Genomic DNA, 15,415 nt, shown 5'->3' with positions numbered 1-15,415 from the left:
GCTCCCAAAACTGGCACACTACCTGGCATACAGCAAGGACTTAAATACCAATTAAAAAAAAAAGTACTGGGATTGGCTCCCCTTTAATTCACCCCTCCCTCAGCCCCATAGCACTCTACCTATGCATCTAGAATATAGTGATTTCTATTCACGTCTGTCTCCCCCTCTTGACTGTAAGATCACTGTGGACTGGGAATGTGTCTAGGTGTTATGGTGTGCTCTCCCAAGAGCTTAGTACAGTGCTCTGCACTCACTAAGCGCTCATTCTTACAGGGGGGAGACAGACATTCATATAATACAATGCCAGGTATGACATTAGTGCCCTGGGGCTGGGAAGAGGATGAAAAAAGGGAGCAAGTCAGGGCGAAGTGGAAGGGAGTGGGAGAAAAGAAAGGAGGGCTTAGTCGGGGCAGGCCTCCAAGCGCTTATTACAGTGCTCTGCACACAGTAAGCCCTCAATACATACGGCCAGCTGTCATCCTGAGTAACGAGTGGTGGTTGGACTCATCGACGACGTGGTTAGTGATGGGCATATCAAGAGCCTCAGATGATACTGAACACCCACTCCCTCCCCTCCAGTATCCCCTAGGTTTCCCGGGGCATTCTCCAAACAAATTTGCACACTGGGTCCAAGTGATGGATTTTGACCCTCTGGGCCCTTAGCCAGGCCAGGTTATCCAAAGAGCCCCAAGTGGGGTGGAGCTGGGCGAGTTATTCATTAGTCCATTCATTCGATCGTATGTATCGAGCGCTTATTCTGTGCAAAGTACTGTGCTAAGTGCTTAGGAGAGCACAGGAGAACAGTAAGCAGATACATTCGCCACCCACAACGAGCTAGGGTGCTGGGCGCTTGAGCCCCATTTGACTTGGCTTTTGGTGACGTCTTCCCAAAGGCTGTGGAAAAGCCACTTAGCCTGGTGACTGGAGCCGGGAGCCCTGCCAGTCAGAGGACCTGGATTCTCATCCCAGTTCTGCCACTTACCTGCTGTGGGACCTTGGGCAAGTCACTTACTTCTCTGGCCCTCAGTTGCCTCTTCGGTAAAATGGGCACGAGGACTTGAAGCCCCATGAATGGCAGGGACTGTGCCCGCCCTGATCAACTTGTAGCCACTGCAGGGCTTAGAACAGTGCTCAACACTGAGTAAGCATCTAACGAATGTCATTTAAAAAGGGAAAAGAAAAAAAAAGGAGGAGCCCAGGCTGAAGAGTCAGTCAATCATATTTACCGAGTGTTTACTGTGTGCAGAGCAGTGGGCCAAACGCTTGAGAAAGTGCAATCGAAGAATAAAAGGACACATTCCCTGCCCACAATGAGCTTACGGTCTAGAGGGGGAGATGGACAGTAATGGAAATCAATCAATGGACATAAGTGCTGGGGGGATGAATCAAGGGAGCAAGTAAGGGTGACACAGAAGGGAGTGGGAGAAGAGGAAAGGAGGACTCAGTACACCATAAGCACTCAAATGCAACTGACTGACTGGCCTACCTGATCAGGCTTAGAACAGTGCTTGACAAAGAGTAAGCACATAAGAAATGTCATTTCAAAGAAAAAGAAAAAAGAGAGAAGAAGCCAGGCTGAAGAGGAATTGAGCTCCATGCCCAGTCTGGCCAACTACCCTGGGGCTAGAGGGAGGAAGGGGAATACTCTACCAGAAGAAGCAGAGGAGGTCTCGGGGCTATTGTCCTGGCCTGGGAGTCAGAAGGACCTGAGTTCTAATTCCAGTTTTGTCTCTGCTCTGCTGGGTGACCTTGGAGAAGTCACTTCCCTTCTCTGGGCCCCTGTATTGATCTCCTCTGTAAAATGGAGATCAATCAGAAATTAATGCCCATTTAAAATGTAACCCCCACGATGATTTTGCTGGGGTGATTCGGGGGTTGATTTGGGTTGGGGTGATCTAGGTGTATCATAAAATCTCTGAACCATAAGTCAAGACTTACAAGTCTACCCATAAAATCCCTAGCAAGATACCTGACAGTCGGCCCTGTTGAAGGAATGCACGGCTGCGAGTCAGGGCTTCCGTGTTTTCATCCCGGCTCCACTCGTCCCCTGGGTGCCCGGGAGCCAGTCACTTCACCGTTCTGTGCCTCAGTGCCCTCATCTGTAAAATGGGGATTAAGATCGAGACCCATGTGGGACAGGGAAGTGTCCAACTGCATGAGCTTGGACCTACCCAGACCCTTAGAACAGTGCTTGACACATAGTGCTTAACAAATCCCATCCTCATCACCTCACTTAGCAGAGCCTTTGTTCCCTCAGCTGTAAAAAGGAATTCAATACCTGTTTTCTCTCTTACTTAGCCAGTGGGACAAGCACTGTATTATAATAATAATAATAATAATGTTGGTCTTTGTTAAGCACTTACTATGTGCAGAGCACTGTTCTAAGCACTGGGGTAGATACAGGGTAATCAGGTTGTCCCACATGAGGCTCACAGTTAATCCCCATTTTACAGATGAGGTAACAGGCACAGAGAAGTTAAGTGACTTGCCCACAGTCACACAGCTGACAAGTGGCAGAGCCGGGAGTCAAACCCATGACCTCTGACTCTGAAGCCCAGGCTCTTTCCACTGAGCCATGCTGCTTCCCCCATCTGTATCCATCTGACAGTGAGGTCGGACACAGGTCCCGTCCCTGTGGGGCTCATGATGATAATGATGAAGATAGTTCAGCCAAGTCTATCTCCCACAAGGGACGTGATTTAAGTAGGAGGGTGGCAGGGAATGTATCTGCCCACTGCTCTCTTCGACTCTCCAAAGCACTTAGTACAGTGCTCTGCACACATGAAGAACATAATAAATATGACAATGCATGGGATCTGTTAAGCATTTATGTGCCAGGCAGGCACTGTTCTAAGCAAAGAGGTACATACACGGGAATCAGGTTTGACACAGCCCATGTGCCCCACGGGGCTCACAGTTTTAATCCCCGTTTTACAGATAAGGTCACTAAGGCCCAGAGAAGCCAAGTGATCCGCCTAATATCCCCCACAGTCAATCACATTCTCAGCCCTTACTAGGTGCAGACCATTGTACTAAGCCCTTGGAAAGAATACTGTAGAACAATATAACAGACACCATCTCTGCCCACCATGAGTTTACAGACACGACAGGAAGAGAGATTTTAATATAAATAAATACATGACAGATGAGTGGCAGAGCCAGGATCAGAAGCCAGGGCCTCCTGACACTCAAGCCTGGGCTCTCTCCACTAGGGAACAAACCAAGCAGCAGAATAACCTCAAAATCCCAGCTCCTACTGGCAAACGTCATTTCTCTCCCCGGCCTCACATTCATCACTTTTAGGAAGCCAAAAATATTGAAGTTCTAAGAAGCGGGAAATAGGAAAAATCAAAAAGCTGGTCTTTTAGACTCCAGACTGTTAGCTCCTTATGGGCAGGGAACATGCCTACTAATTCTATTGTACTGGACTCTCCCAATTGCTTAGTACAGTGCTCTCTTCCTAGTAAGCGTTCAATAAATACCTTGGATTGACTTTCAACCACTAAGGGGAGGAATGGGTGTGGGCTAGTGGAAAGAGCAACCAGTCAATGGTCCTATTTAATGAGGGCTTAACGTGTGCAGAGCACAAACCAGGGAGTCAGAGGACTTGGGTACCCCTCTAAGTCCCGCCACTCATCTGCCATGTGACCTAGGGCAAGTCACTTCACATCTCGGCACTTCGGTTCCCTCATCTGCAGAATGGGGAGACTTTCTACTGCCCACCCCGCACACTCCGCTCCTCTGCCGCCCACCTCCTCACCGTTCCTCGGTCTTGCCTATCCCGCCGACCCCTGGGCCACGTCCTCCCGTGGTCCTGGAATGCCCTCCCTCCTCCCCTCAGACAATCTAATTCACTTCCCCTCTTCAAATCCCTACTTAAAGCTCACCTCCTCCAAGAGGCCTTCCCAGACTGAGCTCCCCCCTTTTCCCCTCTGCTCCCTCTACCCCCCCTTCACTTCTCCACAGCTAAACCCTCTTCTCCCGCCCTTTCCCTCTCCTCCTCCCCCTCTCCCGTCCCACCCCCTCAGCACCGTACTCTTCCGCTCGACTGTATATATCTTTATCACCCTGTTTATTTTGTTTAATGAGGTGTACATCACCCTGATTCTATTTAGTTGCCATTGTTTTTATGAGATGTTCTTCCCCTTGACTCTATTTATTGCCATTGTTCTTGTCTGCCTGTCTCCCCCGATTAGACTGTAAACCCGTCAAAGGGCAGGGATTGTCTCTATCTGTTGCCGATTTGTACATTCCAAGGACTTAGTACAGTGCTCTGCACATAGTAAGCGCTCAATGCTATTGAATGAAGTCCACACAGCAGAAAAGTGGCAGAGCTAGGATTAGCACCCATGACCATCTGACTCCCAGGCCCGGGCTCTAACCCCTACATCCAGCCAAACTCCCATCCTGTCAGGATAGGAAAAATGCTTGGATCTGTGGGGTAGCAGTTTGCACCAAGAGGACAGGGTGGATTTTAGAAACATGAAGAGAAAGCCTCCAGGATTTGGTGATGGGTTGAATATGCAGGCCGAATGCCAGGTGAGCCGAGGATAACGCCCAGGTGACCGAATGAGGGATGAGCTGAGCATAATGCCAAGGTTACCGGCTTGAGGGGCGGGGAGGATGGTGGCATGGTCTATAATGACGGGAAAGAATTTGGAAGAGGAGTGTTTGGGTGGAGATAGGGAGCATGTGGGTGGGAATAAGAGGAGTTCTATTTGGGGCCTGTTAAATTTGAGGTGTCGGCGGGACATCCGAGTAGAGATGTCATTCATTCGATCATTTGATGGTATTTATTGAGCCCTTACTGTGTGCAAAGCACTGCACCAAGCGCTTGGGAGACTACAATACAAGAACAAACGGACACACTCCCTGCTCACGATCTAGAGGACGAGCTCATGGGAAGGCAGGAGGAAATGCGAGGCAACTTGGCCTACTGGATAGAGCATGGGCCCGAGAGTCAGCAGGACATCAATTGTAATCCCCGCACTGCCATTCGTCTGCTGTGTGACCTTGGGCTTTACTTTTTTTTACTTCTCTGGGACTCAGTGACCTCACCTGTAAAATACGGATTAAGACTAGGAGCCCCAGTGGGACAGGGAATGTGCCCAACCCGACTATCCTTTCCAGAAGGCTTCCTTCTCTGGAGACTGAGGATGTGCAGGGTGACCCTGCAGACAGGACTGTGGGCAGAGAGGCTTCACCCATCAATAGAATTAAGGGCCCCGAGTCTGCTCGGTCCCACAGTTCAACAGAACGAGTGCCCTGCTCAGACCCTCAGCTTCCAGAACCAACTTCTGTGCTGAGAGTGGTGGTCCTCTCACTAACCTTCCCACCCCCAACTCCCCCTGCCAACACACTACATACATACCATGACCATCTTGACAAGCAGGGCATTTCTGGGAATTGGCTCGTGTCCACATAAGAGAGATGGTCCATGAAGCAAGGTTTATGCACTAAGGTGTCAGTAGAAAGAACAACAGATGGGTCAGATTTGCCCCGTGACTATACCGCCCTGCGCTGCCAGTACTGAGCCCACATACCACCAGGGGATTTTGGACTCACCACCGAGACCTTCTCGGGGGATGGCGCAGAAGATCCCCTACCCGATCGAGTGGGGTGTCACAATGGAGCACTTGAGATGAGGTCTGTGTCTGGAGCTGTGGATCCTGGTCTTGAACGCCACACCTAAATGGGTAACTAATGTTGAGGGGTGTGGATGCCCCGCCCTGCCCTCTATCAACAGCCTGTGGTCTCAACTGGAGAAGGGGAGGGTGTGTGTTGGGGGGGGGAGGGGGGAGGGTTGCAGGCAGCCTAGTTCTCTTGCAAGCACTTGGCCCTCCAACCCCCACCCCCAAGACACTGGCCCAAACAGAGACAGATGTAGATCTAAGCCAACTTTAAACCAGATGCTTACTCTACCCTAAACCAATACCAACCTGCACCTCAGATCCAACTGTGTCCCTCCAGAAATGGCTTGTCCTCAAGGGACTGGAGGGCCAGCAGCTATGCATGGCATCATTTACTTTCTAATATAATGCCTACTCTGTCCTCCCCACCCACACCCCTGATGAATCACAAGCCCACTCAACTCTTCTCAAGAGAGGAATGGGGTGGACCCCATTATGGGTACTATCCTCCACCTAACACTCCATTGCCAGAAGCCAGCAGCCCTCACAGAACAGTTCCTTCCCTGGGAGAAGAGGACGTAAAGAGTGATCTTGACAAACACACACAAATGCACACACACACGTGCACACCCTCCTCCCCTACCCCAATCCCCGGGGCCCCAAACTCACACTTTACCACATTTTTGTGTGATGAGAAGCCTCTGGGAGGAGAAGTGAGCTGGTTCCTCTCTTCCCCTCACCAGGACCCACTGGACATCCACCTCCCAACCTGGAGGTTCTGAGTTGGATTTAGGAAGTCCCTGAAAGCTCCAGCCGGCTCACTGTGTCTCACTTGGTCCACCTCCACCCTCCACACATCCTCCCATCCCTCACCTGCATCCTGCACATGCCAGCAGTTTTCCAAAATTTGAAAACCTCACTGAAATTGTTTCTTCTCCAACAAGTTTACCCTAAGGCTCTCACCCTCACCAGCCACTCCCAACCCCACCACAAACCGTATTTTCCCTTCCAGCTCACCCACGCAATTAGGCTCACCCACCAAGCACTGAAGCATTCACCACATACCCTTATTCTCAGATCCTTCCCTTACCAATGTTGTATCAACTGTGTCCTCCCCATTCATCTGATGCTGGACCTATCAGATAATAATGGTATTTGTTAAGCACTTACTATGTGCAAAGCACTGTTCTAAGCACTGGGGGGTTACAGGGTGATCAGATTGTCCCACGTGGGGCTCACAGTTTTAATCCCCATTTTACAGATGTGGTATCTGAGGCACAGAGAAGTTAGGTGATTTGCCCAAAGTCACACAGCTAGCAAGTGGCAGAGCTGGGATTCGAACCCATGAACTCTGACTAGATGCAAAAGAAGCGACCTTACAATGTGGAAGACAAGCATAACTGAAGGTATAAGGGAAGGAAACACCATAATGAGAGCAGAGAAGTGGGGGACAGGTGTGCTGAAGTGATGCATTAGGGCTGCAGGTAACATGTCCACTCATTCTGTTATATTGAACCCTCCTAAGCATGGAGTACAGTGCTCTACACAAAGTAAGCACTCAAATACCATTGTTTGCAGGAAGGAAGTGTCTCAGAACGTACACAGCCTCAGAGAAATGCTGGAGAAAAAAAAAGGCAGTTTGAGTGGCCAGGAAGCCTTTTGAGATGGAGTTTTAGACATTTCACCCCACTATTCACCCCTCACCCCTGCAGCATGGCTCAGTGGCAAAAGCCCAGGCTTGGGAGTCAGAGGTCATGGGTTTGAATCCCTGATCTGCCACTTATCAGCTGTGTGACTGTGGGCAAGTCACTTAACTTCTCTGTGCCTCAGTTACCTCATCTGTAAAATGGGGATTAACTGTGAACCTCATGTGGGACAACCTGATTACCCTGTATCTACCCCAGCACTTAGAACAGTGTTCTGCACATAGTAAGCGCTTAACAAATACCAACATTATTATTAATGAAGTCAGGATAGGTGAGGGATGATGATACCCCTAGCAGAACAGTCCTGCCAGGAAGTCTTTCAAAGTATTACCCGGCCCAGAAGAGCTCCCAGTTCGCAAGCCAATGCTAACAGTGCTTGGCACATACTAAGCGATTAACAAATACCATTATTATTAAGCCAGAAAACAGACTCAGGGTAACCCCAAACTCAACCCCTCCTCCTCCATTTTTTTTGCCTAAACTCACTAAACACTTAAAGTGACACAAACACACACAACTCTGAGCAGATTGAGTGATGCCCCAGAGGCTTATATAGGGCCAGGATGGTAGCCTGAATGGAAGCAGCTGGGTGCGAGATCAGGTATCCCGGGAAGAAGCCCTATCTGCTTCACTGGAGGAGGGGATGGCTGTGGGAAAGTGGGGGGTGGAGGGGAAAGGGGAGCAGTGGAGAGGATCTATAGCCTGAAGGTCATGGATTCTAATCCCAGCTCTGCCATTTGTCTGCTGTGTAACCCTGGGCCTAGTCACTTCACTTCTCTGAGCCTCAGTTACCTCATCTCTAAAATGGGGATTGACCCATGTGGGACAGGGATTGTGCCCAACCCAGTTGGCTTCAATCCACCAGGGCTTAGTACAGTCCCCGACACACAGTAAGTGTGTAACAAATACTATCATCATTATTATTATTTAAGGGTTTGTCCAGGGAAACAGATTCCTAACAGCTGTCCAGGGTGTCTCATCTCTTGACCCCCATGTCCTGACTCAGTTCCCTCCTCACAGTCTCCACATCCGGGCAGCTGACACTGGACCCCAAGAACAGTCAGGGCAGCTTGGCCCTTCAAAGCAGACAGGCTGTCACTCTCCTCACCTTCAGAGCCTTCTTAAAATCACAAATCCTCCAAGAGGTCTTCCCCTTCTAAGCCTTCATTTCCTCTATCGAATAATAATGGTCTCTGTTAAGCCCTTACTATGGGCCAGACACTGTACTAAGCACAGGAGGCAGTGTACTAAGTGCAGAAGAGAGTGAGAGAAGAGGAAGAGAGCTGATTTTGTTTTTATTTTGTGCATGGTCTTGTGTTTTACTGTTTCATCATTCCTGATGTGTCCATTCCCAGTCTCTCAGAGCAGGAGAAGGAAGCCTAGAAGATTGCAGACAATCTAGTTTTTGGGGGGTGGCTGGTGGGACAAACACTGTTTCTTTGTCTGAGACTACAAGGCAGACTCACTCTCCCCTTCTCCCTCACACCCACCCCACGCCCCCTCCAAGCCACAGGGCTCAATGCAGAGCCCTCCTCTGGGTAGGAGGCAGTAGAATTTGGGTCTAATGGAAGTCAGGTGTCACTAGAGCTTCCCCACCAGCCCTGAAGAAAACCCATCTGGAGTTGTGGAACCTGGTCTTTAAAGATGCACGTGGACTAGTGAGCCTGAGGGGCCGGGTTCCCCCATTCTGCCCTCTGCAGTCCACCTCTGTGGCCAAACCCTTCAGTCTCCAGCAGACTCAGTTGATTCATAGTTGGAGGGCGAGGGGCAGAGATTTCAAATTAACTAGGAGTTTCTTGCAGTCTCCATTTCCCTCTCCCCTATGAAACACTGAACCCATCATCAGGAGAACTGCGCTGGATAGACAGATGACCCCAGTTATGCTGACTGCAACACTCTGCCCTATTGATCCTTAGTGGCCCCCTTCTCAGAACCCCAGCTCTGTTACTCCAGGAGGGCCTCATTCTCCAGAGACTGGAGGTCCAGCACAACTGCACAAGTCAACCTCTACTACCAAGCCTGGCTACTCCGCTCCTCCCAAACCACACCCCTGTAGATGGTCTCAGACGGGAGTCTGCCAGACTCTGCTCCTTAGAGTCAAATGGAGTGGCCACATTGATGCCACCCTTTCCTACTCCAGATATTAGAATCCCAGAAGCCACCAAAGACACAGAAGGGTTCCTTCTCCAGGGATTGAGTATGCGGAGGGTGACCCTGCAGGCAGCACTGTGGACAGAGGGATATTGGACCTGTATATTGAATTTAGGTGCTCAGGTCTCCTCAGTGCCACAGTCAAATACAACAGAACCAGTTCCCTGCACAGAGCCTCAGCAACCAGAACCAGCCCCCACCTCACTAATTTATCCAAAAAACTAACCCCATCTCTCTCTCCCTCTCTCTCTCTCTCTCTCACACACACACACAAAACAAAGAAAAATAAACCTTCCCTTTGTGGTGGCGATGTGATCCACAGCTCCATCTCTCCAGGGTGGGCAAATCTGAGAATTGATTTCAACAGACCCACACTGCAAGGGGATGGTCCTCAAGTCCAGGGAGAGCTGTTGAGCAGTCTCTGTTTGGAGACTAATAGCCGGTCAGATTCTTCCTCAAGTCATCCTACACTGAGTTGTGTACTGCAGGGGGTTGGTGTTCCGGGACTCCTATCTGCATCCGAGCCAAGGGGACACATCTAGTGCAGGGGGTGAGGGGTGGGAGACTTGTGACTCACCACCAAAGCCTCCTCTGGATAGGGGCAGTAGAGCCTGGAGCACGGATCTGATGGAGGTGAGGTGTCATAAGAGCTTCTCCGCCTGTCTTGGCTAAAACCCATTGGGACTTGTGGAGCCTGGCCTTAAGACACATGTGGATTCCAGGCAGCCTAGTTTTCCTGCAAGCACCTAGCCCTCCACCAGCCCCCTCGTTCCCAAGATGCTGGCCCTAACAGAGAGGTGTGGAGACAGACCATGCTTAAGCAAGCTGCTTCAGTCTACACTAAACAAATGCCAAACTGCAGCTCAGATCCAACTATGTCACTCCAGAAATGGCTTGTCCTCAAGGGACTGGAGGTCCAGCAGCTAAGCATGGAATAAATCACTTTCTAATACAATACCTGCTCAGGGCCCCCGACCCACACCCCTGATGATAATAATAATAATGATAATGCTGGTATTTGTTAAGCGCTTACTATGTACAGAGCACTGTTCTAAGCACTGGGGGAGATACAGGGTCATCAGGTTGTCCCACGTGAGGCTCACAGTTAATCCCCATTTTACAGATGAGGTAACTGAGGCACAGAGAAGTTAAGTGACTTGCCCAAAGTCACACAGCTGACAAGTGGCAGAGCCAGGAGTCGAACCCATGACCTCTGACTCCAAAGCCCGGGCTCTTTCCACTGAGCCACGCTGGTTAGCCATCATGATAACAAAATCCATAAAAGGTGTGGGGCTAGACCGCCTAGGTTGAAGTACTGCTAAGTGGCAGTCCTAAAATTTCGGTTCCCACTGCAACTTCCCGCTTCATGAACCTCTGCTTCAGTGCTCTCTGCCAGGGGTTTCCACTAGTCAAGTCTGTACTGCGGAAAGACCAGAGGGAGAAAAAAAAGCAAGCAACTATCTTGAATTTCCTCCTTACTAAAATTTTCTTTAGCATCCCCAACCCCCCCATACAGCTAGAATGTGCGCGTATGCACAAACACACACAGTTACTACCAAACCTTGATGGAGCTCACTTGACTCTTCTCAGAGAGCAGTGGGGTGGACACACTGATGGCCACTATCCTCCACCTCGCACTACATTGCCAGAAGCCACCAGCACTCACAGAAGGGTTCCTTTCCTGACCTTGACACCCAGACACATTTTATTTTCCCTTCCAGCTCAGCCATTAACATTATCCCACCCACTAAGCGCTGAAAAATGCACTCCAAAACAATTAAATACATATCCTTATACTCAGATCCTTCGCTTACCTGTATCGTATCGTCTGGGACCACTCCATTAAAATGATCCTGAACCTATAAGATTGGAAGGGGACTCTTGGAGAATCCAGAAGACAAGCACATCTGAAGGTATAAGGGAGGGAGACACCATAATGAGAGCAGAAAAGTGGAGGCAGATATACTGGAGAGTCAGGGCTGCAAGGAACCTGTCTGCTAAATCTGTTGTACTGTCCTCTCCCAAGCACTTAGAAAAGTACTCTGCACATACTAAGCATTCAGTAAATGCCACCGATTGACTGCAAGAGGGTAGCATCCTGGAGAACTTTCACAGCTACAGAAAGAGGCTGGAGAACAAAGAGGCAGTTTGAAGAGTGAGGGAGCCATCTGAGATGGACTATTAGGATCTTCATCCCAATACCCATCATCCTATGCACAACAAGAGCATGAGGTCAGGATAGGTGATGGATGATTCCTCCTTCCCTCTCTACCCACCCACCCACACAACAGACCTGCAGGGAGGCCCTTAGCCTAGAACCTGGCCTAGAACAGCTTCCAACTAGCAAACCATAAAGCACCTGGCCAGCTTCACCCTTCACTCTAGACTGACCCCTACCCCCCTGCACCCTCCCAACTCCCTCAGAGGTAATCACTGTCAGCGATCAAGGGGGTTCAGCTCTGGAGGGGCTAGAGATGAGCAGGGTGACCCTGTGGACAGGACTGTGGGTTCAGGGAGGATTGACCCATCCATAAAATTAAGGCTCCTGGGTCTTCTCAGTCCCACAGTCAAGTGAGACAAAACCAGTTCCTTCTTTCCACAGGTCCTTAACTGCTGTTTGCAGAACCAGCCTCAGGGATGAGAATGACAGGCCCCTCCATTCACTTCCTCCTCATCCTTGCCATAATCCTTACTGATCCACACATGGCCCCATCACCTTCCTATAGAGATGAAAGCTCAGGTCCTGATTTTACTTCTCCATGGGAATCACCTGCTCTGCATTCTCACTGCAGGGGGAGCAGTCCTCATGGCCAAAGTGTGGTGAGAAGCTTCTGGTCCCTCTCTTCCCTTCACCTGGAACCCTTGGACATCCACCCCCAGATGGCTCATGAGTGGGGTTTAAGAAGCCCCTGCAAAGTCCAGCCCCCTCTTTCTGTCTCACATGGACCACAGCCACCCACCTACACAGTGGACATGCTAGTGGTCTCCCCAAACTATAAGACCGCTATCGAAATCATTTCTTCTCCAATAAGCCGTTCCTAACTAAAAACTCACATGTTCCCCATGCCCAACTCCCCCAAAAACACACAACATACACATACTTTATTTTCCCTTTGAGCTCACCCATGTGTTTTGGCACACCCACCAAGCACTTAAATATTCACCCCACAACTCACTACTTGTCAGTTATGTGACTTTGGGAAAGTCACTTCACTAGGCCTCAGTTACCTGATCTGTAAAATGGGCATTAAAACTGTGAGCCCCCCATGGGACAACCTCATTACCTTGTATCTACCCCAGTGTTTAGAACAGTGCTTGGCACATAGTAAACACATAAATACCATCATTATCATTCTTCTACTCAGACCCTTCCCTCACCCAGCCTGTGTTATTTGGGTCCTCCTCATTCAACTGATGCTGGACCTATAAGATTGAAAGGAAACTACGTTAGTATGTGAAGAAGAAGCATATCTGAAAGGGTAGGAGAAGACGACACAATGTTGAGAACGGAAAAGTGGGCAGGTACAGTAAGGTGATAAGTCAGGGCTGCAGGAAACTTATCTTAATTCTGCACTACTATACTCTCCCAACCTTGCAGTACAGTGGTCTACACCTAGTAAGCACTCAATAAATACCACTGATTGATTGCAGGAAGCAAGTGTCTCTTTGAATTTCTATAGCCACAGAGAGAGGCTAGAGAACAAAGCAGTTTGAGGAGCCAGGAAGCCCTCCGTGATGGAGTGTTAAGCCCTTCACCCCACTACCCACCCCCCTCACAGGCATGAAGGAGATCAGGAAAAAGGTCAGGATGATACCTCCCCACAACAACCTGGCAGGGAAGCCTTTAAAGAAATTACCAGACCCAGAAGAGTCCCCCTCCACCCCCACCACTAGCAAGCCAAAAAGCAGATTCATAGTTACCCAAAAGTTAACACCTCATTGAGCCCCAACAGCTTTTTCCTCCTCCCAAACTCAACAGGCACAGACATAAAAAAGAAAACTCATTCAGCTCGGAAATGCCCTCCCACTCTAGAGGCTTATATAGGTCAGGGCGGGGCCCTGCCTGACGTCAGTAATCCACCTGATTGGGAGCAGCTGGGTTAGAGATCAGGTTTCCCGGGAGAAAGCCCCAGCCACTTCGATAGAGGAGGGGGTGGTTGTGGGGAAGATAGGGTAGGATAGGAAAGGGGGTAAGGGATAGGTTAAGATTGGATCTGTAGCATGAAAGGGTTTGTCCAGGGAAATGCAAATTACAAGCAGATGTCTAGGGGGTCTCATCTCTGTCTTGACCCCCCCACCCCACCTTCCTGTCCTGTCTGAGTTCCCTCCTCACGGGCCGCTGACACTGGACCCAAGGCACAGTCAGAGCAGCCTGGACCTTAAAAGTAGACAGACTATCACTCTCCCCACCTTCAGAGCCTTCCTAAAATCACATCTCCCCCAAGAGGTCTTCCCCCACTAAACCCTCATTTCCTCTATTTAATAATAATAATTATGGTGTTTAAGCACTTACTATAATAATAATAATCAATACTTATGGTATTTGTTAAGCGCTTACTTATTTGCCAAGCACTAAGTGCTGGGGTAGATATAAGATAATCAGGTTGCCCCACATGGGGCTCACGGTCTTAATCCCCATTTTACAGAAGAGGTGACTGAGGCACAGAGAAGTGAAGTGGCTCACCTAAGGTCACACAGCAGACAAGTAAGTACCAGAGCAGGGATTAGAACCCACATCTTCTGACTCCCAAGCCCGTGCTCTTTCAACTAAGCCCCACTGCTTCTCTGTGTGCCAGGCACAGCACAGCTAAGTACCGAAGGGAGGGAGAGAAGAGGAAAAGAGCTGAGTTTGTTTTTATTTCTTGCATGCGTTTTGTGTTTTACTGTTTCATGGCTCCTGATATGTCTGTCTCTAGTCTTTCTCAGAGTTGGAGAAGGAGGCATAGAAGATTGCAGACAACCTAGTTTTTTTGAAGGAGGGTTGGGAGGCAAACACTGTTTCTATTTCTGAGCCAACAGGACAGACTTGTTCTCCCCTTGTCCCCCACACCCACCGCCCGCCCCCTCCAAGACACAGGCCTCACTGCAGATCCCTCCTCTGGGTAGGAGGCCGTAGAGTCTGGGTCTAATGGAAGCAAGCTGTCGCTGGGCCTTCTCCACCGGTCCTGACGGAAACCCATCGGGAGTTGTGGAACCTGACCTTTCATTCAATAGTATTTATTGAGCGCTTACTATGTGCAGAGCACTGTACTAAGCGCTTGGGATGAACAAGTCGGCAACAGATAGAGACAGTCCCTGCCGTTTGACGGGCTTACAGTCTAATCGGGGGAGACGGACAGACAAGAACAATGGCAATAAACAGCGTCAAGGGGAAGAACATCTCGTAAAAACAATGGCAACTAAATAGAATCAAGGCGATGTACAATTCATTAACCTTACGAGACACATGTCGATCAGTGAGCCTGAGGGGCCAGGTTCCCTCATCCTGCTCTTTGAGATCTGCCTCTGAGACCAAACCCTTCAGTCTCCAGCAGACTCTGTTGTCTCATAGCTGGAGAAGGAGGGGTAGGAGACTGCAGACAACATACGTTTCTTTTCCAGACACCATTTTCCCTTTTCCCCACCAAACACTGAACCTACCATCAGGAAAAGTGAGATGTATAGACAGGCCACTTCAGCTAAGCTGACTGCAACACTCCGCCCTTATATATTTATTCATTCTTTGGATATTTATATTCATGTCTGCCTCCCCCTCTAGACTGTGAGCTCATTTTGGGGAGAGAATGTGTCCGTTTGTTGTTAGATTGTACTCTCCCAAGCGCTTACTACAGTGTTTTGCAAACAGTAAGTGCTCAATAAGTACGATTGAATAAATGAATGAATGCCCTACTGATGCTGAGAGGCCCGTTCCTCAAAACCCCAGTTCTG

The 15,415-nt window shown here is 49.5% G+C and overlaps 1 long non-coding RNA gene across 1 annotated transcript; it reads right to left on the bottom strand.

The window, feature by feature from the left end:
- Window positions 1–1,930: 1,930 nt before the first annotated feature.
- LOC114811086 lies at window positions 1,931–13,782 on the bottom strand. Its single transcript, XR_003758787.2, has 6 exons — window positions 13,409–13,782; window positions 11,302–11,394; window positions 6,721–6,765; window positions 5,566–5,688; window positions 5,372–5,456; window positions 1,931–2,099 (listed from the first exon to the last, which is right to left on the bottom strand). It is a non-coding gene; the product is annotated as an uncharacterized LOC114811086 (long non-coding RNA).
- Between the last annotated feature and the right edge of the window lie 1,633 nt (window positions 13,783–15,415).

The sequence above is a fragment of the Ornithorhynchus anatinus genome, chromosome 4, assembly GCF_004115215.2.
Source record: "Ornithorhynchus anatinus isolate Pmale09 chromosome 4, mOrnAna1.pri.v4, whole genome shotgun sequence".
Taxonomy (NCBI): domain Eukaryota; kingdom Metazoa; phylum Chordata; class Mammalia; order Monotremata; family Ornithorhynchidae; genus Ornithorhynchus; species Ornithorhynchus anatinus.
The sequence above is the reverse complement of the archived record's forward strand: the minus strand, read 5'-3'. Positions and strand labels throughout refer to the sequence as shown.